Raw genomic sequence first — 6,867 nt, forward strand, 5'->3', positions numbered from 1 at the left:
GAGTTTGAGACCCCTGCTTTAGACCATGGTATAAAATGAAGTAAAATAAAATGAAATGGTAAAAACATTTGGCTTTGGCTGAGTCTTTCACAAGACACTACACTCAATTAAAACTTTAGTGCTTCACTTTGGAGACCACAAGAGTAAACCTTTTGGCACCATCAAAATGAAATTTGTTAATTGAAAAAGAACAAAAAACCCCAACAAATAAAAAACACTGCAGACTACTTTCAGGTGCCAGAGGGTGTGTCAGTATGTGATGGAATTCTAAGACGAAATATGACTTTCATTTGACAAACCTGACAACTCGTCACTGTAAAACAGCACTGGTGCGTAATGATGTCATATGTTAATGAAATGGAAAATGGAACGCCTGTTAAAAGAGTGGCTAACTGGTCTGAGGTCAGTGTCTACTACCTGAGGATCAGATCAATGGTGCCTGCTGTGGGTCTGCCTGCCCCTGGCAAGATGTCAAGCTGCTTTCTTCCTTCTGCCCCAGGCCTCTTACCCTCACATAATGCTACCAGGCACAGTTAAGCAGATCTGGATAGCAGGGTTAAAGGGCTGGGGGTATCGGTGGTCAGAGGGTGGTATGACTTAAAGAGAAGCCCCTCACCCCCCATTCCCCTTATGGCTGCCCACCCAAAGGGCTGAGCTCAAGGTAGTGTCCCCCAGGCTTCGGCCTCCATAGGTCATCCCTCTCTCTCTCTGTCTCTTTCTCTCTCTGTCTCTCTCTCTCTCTCTCTCTGTGATGGCCTGAAGCCATAGGGGGAGGTAAAGGAGAGAGAATAAAGGATATGTGAATAAGAGAGCATGACCCCTCTCTGCATGCCATGCTGTTTCAAGCTGCTAAATGCTAGAGTAGTAACTAGTTCTGCCATCCTGCTGTGAGGCATACTTTAATTACCCAGACAGCAAGAGGAACTCATCAGAGACCGAGAGAGAGAGAGAGAGAGAGAGAGAGAGAGAGAGAGAGAGAGAGAAAAGTGAGAGAGGGGGAGAGAGAACAGGAGAAGGAGAAGGACAAAAAGAGTGTGAAACTACCTGATGATAAGATTCCTACGCTTTCTGTCTGTTAGGAGGAAGGAAGTTATAAGGCATTTAGGAGATACATATCTGAGTAGGAACTTTATCTGACTGAATGTGGAAATGCCCCAAGCAAATGGAAACAAGTCATAAGGGCATTTTATAATCAATCAGTGTCAAACCCATGTGGCAAGTGTTACCAGGAGACACCACATCCTGTGACATGATCATATTGCTACTAATGCCCTAAGAACTACATAGAAGTGCAGGTATTATTCCTTAAAGATTTCAAAAATCACATGAACTTCGATACCGAACTGAGAAGAAACTGTGAGAGACAATTGCATGATTGTAAGAGGCCGTAATTAGCTTGGGAATAGCTTAACATGTCCACCAGGGGCTGCTTTGAGACAGTCTAAATTCCTCTAAATCTTTGCTAAACACACTCTGATCATACTCTGTTGTATCATCTTTGGATGCTGAATATTTAATGAAATTTCGTTTTTAAAAACAGTGGGCTATGTGACAGAGCGCTGCACTCAGGTTTACATTTACCACCTGAGTGTGAAAATGTATATATAGAGAGAGTCCTTCAGGTTAATATGATGAATGTATATCATATCATACAATCTCTCTCTTGGAGCAAATATTACGGAGAAAAGACCATGTTAGATAAACATAAATAAACCTATGTGGAAAAACTGTTAAATCTGGAGCCAGAATGTGACCGCTGTTGGGGCTATGAGGCACATTCTGAAAGAGCTTGAGGTCTAGATAAATACATTAAAATACTTGCTGTGGGCAGGTCCTTGAGCGGGACCTGTTTTGATAAGTTTTTTGGGAGTAGGCGTGCCATTGGGCCTGTGGTAATCATGGATTCACAGCCACGCGCCACATATCTGACCCACCTCTCTAAAACTACACAGACGCAACTCGCCTGTCCTTCTAGAAGATTCCACACACCTACTTTGCACCTGGAAAAACATTGAAATGTGTCTGTGTGTGTGTGTGTGTGTGTGTGTGTGTTTGTGTGTGTTTGTGTGTGCGTGCATGTGGGTGCGTGTGAGTGTGAGTGTGTGTCCGTGTGTGTGTGTGTATGTGTGTGTGTGTGTGTGTGTGTGTGTGTGAGCATCTTCACCAGTATTTTGTTCCTCTCATAATTTATTAATCCTGTCAAATATTGAATAGATTCAGTCAAATAGATTTGTTTGTAGAAAACCAAGGACAAAGATTCTAATATATGACTGCCATGAAGACCAGGTTATCCGATGAAAGTAACAAAATTACAAACCAAGATATTTTTTTTTCTGTGTCTACCTTTCGATGGACTTTGAAACGCATGCACACTTTATAAAAATATTCCAGAAATCAAACGCATTTTCATGTATTATTATGCCGATAGCAATGATGTCACGGTTGAGTTGGTATGTTAACAGCACTGCTTTGGAACCCGTGTAGTCCGTCCAGCAGACCTGGCAGCCCAAACGAGAACAACATAGCCCAAAGCTCATTTCAGAGACAGCCACACGCAGGGGTCGGAACAATGAGCTTCTGTGGACGCCCCCCCTCGGATCGTACAGACTCCTATCTGATCATCGGAGCCTCTCGCAGGGGATCGGGGGCGACCTCTGTGTGTGCGTTAACCGCGCTGCAATAATGAGTGAAGGCAACACAGAGAAAGAGTCAAATCGAATTCCCCTGCCAATTAGTGGGAGATTTACACGAGCTCCATAGCGGTGGGGGCTAATCTTCTTGGGCGATCTGCAGCCTCATTGCTCTCAAACAGTCTCTTATATTCTCATGGACCAGCAGTGCTTGCCCTCATTCTCTGAAAGCTTTTTTTTTTTTTTTTTTTACCAGAAGACCACGAACAGTGTGTGTGTGTGTGTGTGTGTGTGTGTGTGTGTGTGTGTAAATGTGCATGTGCATGTGTGTGTGTGTGTGTGTGTGTGTGTGTGTGTGTGTAAATGTGCGTGTGCATGTGCGTGTGTGTGTGTGTGTGTGTAAATGTGCGTGTGCATGTGTGTGCGTGTGTGTGCGTGTGCGTGCGGGTGCGTGTGTGTGTATGTGTGTGTGTGTGGGGGTGTGTGTGTGTGTGAGCAGAGTGCCCTGTGGAATAAAGCTGGCAAGCGGCCTACTTAGGACATTTGACCCGGTGGATTTTTCATTCCTCAGTGTGGTTTTGTGGAGCTCACGCTTTCCCTTTAGCAGGGGCTAAAGGGCTCAAAAGGGTGGAAAACAAAATATTTTCTTAAGTCTCCTGGACGCCAGGTTGCATAAAAGGTTCCACAGCCGTTTGCATCAAACCCCAACCGTCAAAACCACAGATTCTGTTTTTGTTGCCATAAAACTACCCCCACCGAAAAAAAAAGTACATGTATGTATATTCCATTCACTTGATTCTTATAAATTCAAATGAACTGAAAAATCGGGTTTACTCCCCATAGGAAAACATATTTCTATATATATCTTTAGGTGTGTGTGGCTGTGTGTGTGTGTGTTAGCATGTGTGTTTATCAGAGTAAGCTGTGAGCGTGCATGAACCAAAATATATATGTGGGTGGGTGGGTGTGTGTGTGTGTGTGTGTGACAACAACCTATAAAATCATCCATAAAGTTATTTCAGTGTTGACCGACAGGAGATGTGCATATCATCATGACATATTTATGACTTAAAAATAACCTGTTAGACACTCTCTGAAACTCCTCTATCCACTTCATATATTAATGATTTCATTTAACCTTTAAATCCCACTTTTTACTTAAACAAAACCAACCCTTGAAAGTCCCTCGAAACAGGTAGTAAGGCATTCTGGAGAAACACAGTCACCTTTTTGCCCTCAAAATGGAAGTGACCTGTGGTTAAAAGGTCGTGTTTAGGGTCAGTGTCACAGGTGCTTTTGGGAGTGTATCGACCCTGTTGTCATATCAACAATGGGCAAGCACATGTAAGAGTGGGGTAGCATTTAACTCTTTTCAGAGCAGGGCCAGTCTAACAGACCTTCCTTGTTTACTGATGCAGATTTGCCTTTGGTCTTCGGGGGAGGTTTAGAGGCCCACTGAGCCAAGTCACTGCCCCTGTATGAACAATTCAACTGATTGCTGGTTAGTTCAGCAAGGCTGTAACAGTAATTTCAGCTCTCCACTCCATCATTTCATGGTCTGTAACTGACAGAGAGAGAGAGGGAGAGAGAGAGAGAGAGAGAGAGAGAGAGAGAGAGAGAGAGAGAGAGAGAGAGAGAGGGAGAATGACCATCTTATGCAACTGAATGAATAAAACAAACAAAAGATTTCAGCTGTCTGGGCCCTTAGCCTCTTTCTGAGACATGAGACGGAGAGGAAATAATCTCAGAGGTACAAACTGCACACTTCAGTGTCCACTCTGGATGAACCGTCTGAAGCAGGAAAGGAGGGAAACGGGAACGAAACATTCCTAACCCTCCAATACATTCGTGTGATTCAAGCACTTTAGACCCGTTTATGCAAGAATGAACCGTTGAAATCAGACACGAATGTTCAAATTTGGGCTAAAATTGAAATTTGATTTCAGATGAAATCAGAAAGATGAATATGGTGAGTGCAAGGATGATGTCTGGGCAAATATTTGTGAGACTAATTTAAAGTTATTTCATTTTGTCAAGGATTGCAACACGTTGTTTGCTGGAAATAATCAATAGGTTTTCAGCAGTCTCCTCCCAGGAACTTTTGTTTCCTTCTTTTTCATTAAATTTGAATTCAAACGACACCTTTTCATCTGATTTTTTCCGCTTCTCCCCCAACGTTCCAACTTTCATTTTATAAGAAATTTATAGAAGAGAGTCTATGTCAAGCACGTCAACTTTATGTAAGCTGCGAATAGGTTGTAAATAGTTTGAAAATACAGACGAATCAGCAATGTGAGACGCATTCCGACAGATTCAGTTCTCTTACTTACCGGAAATCCAAATATGCTCTATCAACAGTGAATAATAACACTGTTAAACTTCAGTGAAGAATGCAATTAACAGGGACACACTTTAACGATTAATGCTCACACATCACCCGCAGTCTCCATAAGTAAACATGTTTTTCCAACTAAGCTGATAGAGCTGGAATGTCAAACACTGTCTATAGCATCGTCATGGGAGTTAACAAGGTTTCCTGAGAGTAGAGTGATTATTGAGGGTACAAAGATCACAACAGGTGAGTCACCCCCCCCCCCCCCCCCCCCCCCCCCCCCCCGTTTACAGCGTCGGGAATTTCTGACGACAGTTTGTTGCTCCTTCACTGTTTTGCTCTCTTTCCCATCCCGCTTGCTTTCTCTGTCTACTATCTGTATGCCAGACACAATCTGTTTTATTTTAATATATTTTAATGTACTTGAATCCAATGGAGAATAGCAACTGTTCAAAACATTTTTAAAGCAGTTTGTATCTAATGTAATGAATATAAGGTTATATAATAAGAAATAATTTAGACACATGTATTAATGTACAATATACAATAATATATGTGAATTTGTAGTTCTGCAGTAATTAATTAGTAATTAATTTTTAAATATTTAAATTAATTGACAAAGTGTAATTAATTAATATTAAAACAGTCGTTACTCCCCATAAAGCAGGTCTATGGTGCAAGTGACAACATCACAGATGATTAAACCACTAACAAAAGTCCAGCACAGTGAAATGCCAGCACAGGTTCTCATAGCCGCATCTGATAGCATCTCCATCCAGCACCCAACCAGAACCCATGCACGATTCTGGAGCAGGACTGTCACACAGATAAAGTTGCAAATGAGCATTTTCTGTGCGTCAGCGCCCACGGAGCAAAGGGACCCCCCCCCCCCTTCATGTTCGTCCAACCAGTGGCCTTGTTTTGTCATTAATTAATCGATACTCGATCTGTGATGGCGATTCAGGGGCCGTTCTCAGGGGGTTCGCTGCTCTTCTCAGTGATATGTGTGGGAACGGATCGGGGGTTACAGCGGTACACCTGCTGAATGGGTCTCCGACACTATTCCCCATGCGCCCTCACCATTGTTACACATTTATATTCAGTTTCCCTCTGTGTGAGAGAGAGGGGGTCACACAGAGAAGAACAACTGGACGATACAAAATCTCCTTTCTAGGGGTGCGTTCAAGAGACAAAACGAAACCGAAAAAAAAAAAAAATGCTGGGAACATGACCATTCAGAGGGTGGCCGGGGATTTGGGGAAGAGAGCGGGGGGGGGAGACAGCTATACTGAAAAAGTCATGCAGAAAGTAGTGATGTCACAGTGACACAAAACGGTTTAGATTTCAGTAATTATGACATCTTGTAATTCAGTAAACATGTTCATTTCCAAGCAAGGCTGTTACAATCAATAAAACAAAAACAAAAAAACAAGCAAATTCTAAAGAGTGTGGCTTGCTGTTTTGTATTAAAGTGACTGAAGTTTCAATTCCAGTCAAAGTGACTCTCTTACATTACCATGCCTTTAAACAATAAAAATCCCCGTCACTGCAAGCCTAAGTATTTGGAGACACATTTTTGGGCAATTGAAATAAAATGAAACCAAAAAGAATTGCAAAATGTTCCACACAAATCATAACAATCTGTAGTGTCCATATTGCACCCATTTTTGCGAAACATCAAAGAGAATAAACGGAGAAACGCGATGCTCAAGCAAGATCACCAAAACAAGAAAAAAAAAAAAGAAAAAAGAAAAAAAAATCGGATACTCACAAGCTCATGCGACAGAGATGCGAGCCCACAATTAACTCCAATGACAGCACAATGTCACCTGGGCCAGTAGCTGACCCCTGACCTCAGCTTTAATAAGACCTGTAATGATGGACATTTGTCTTTCAGTGTGGGGT

Source organism: Chanos chanos, chromosome 13, assembly GCF_902362185.1.
Source record: "Chanos chanos chromosome 13, fChaCha1.1, whole genome shotgun sequence".
Lineage (NCBI taxonomy): Eukaryota > Metazoa > Chordata > Actinopteri > Gonorynchiformes > Chanidae > Chanos > Chanos chanos.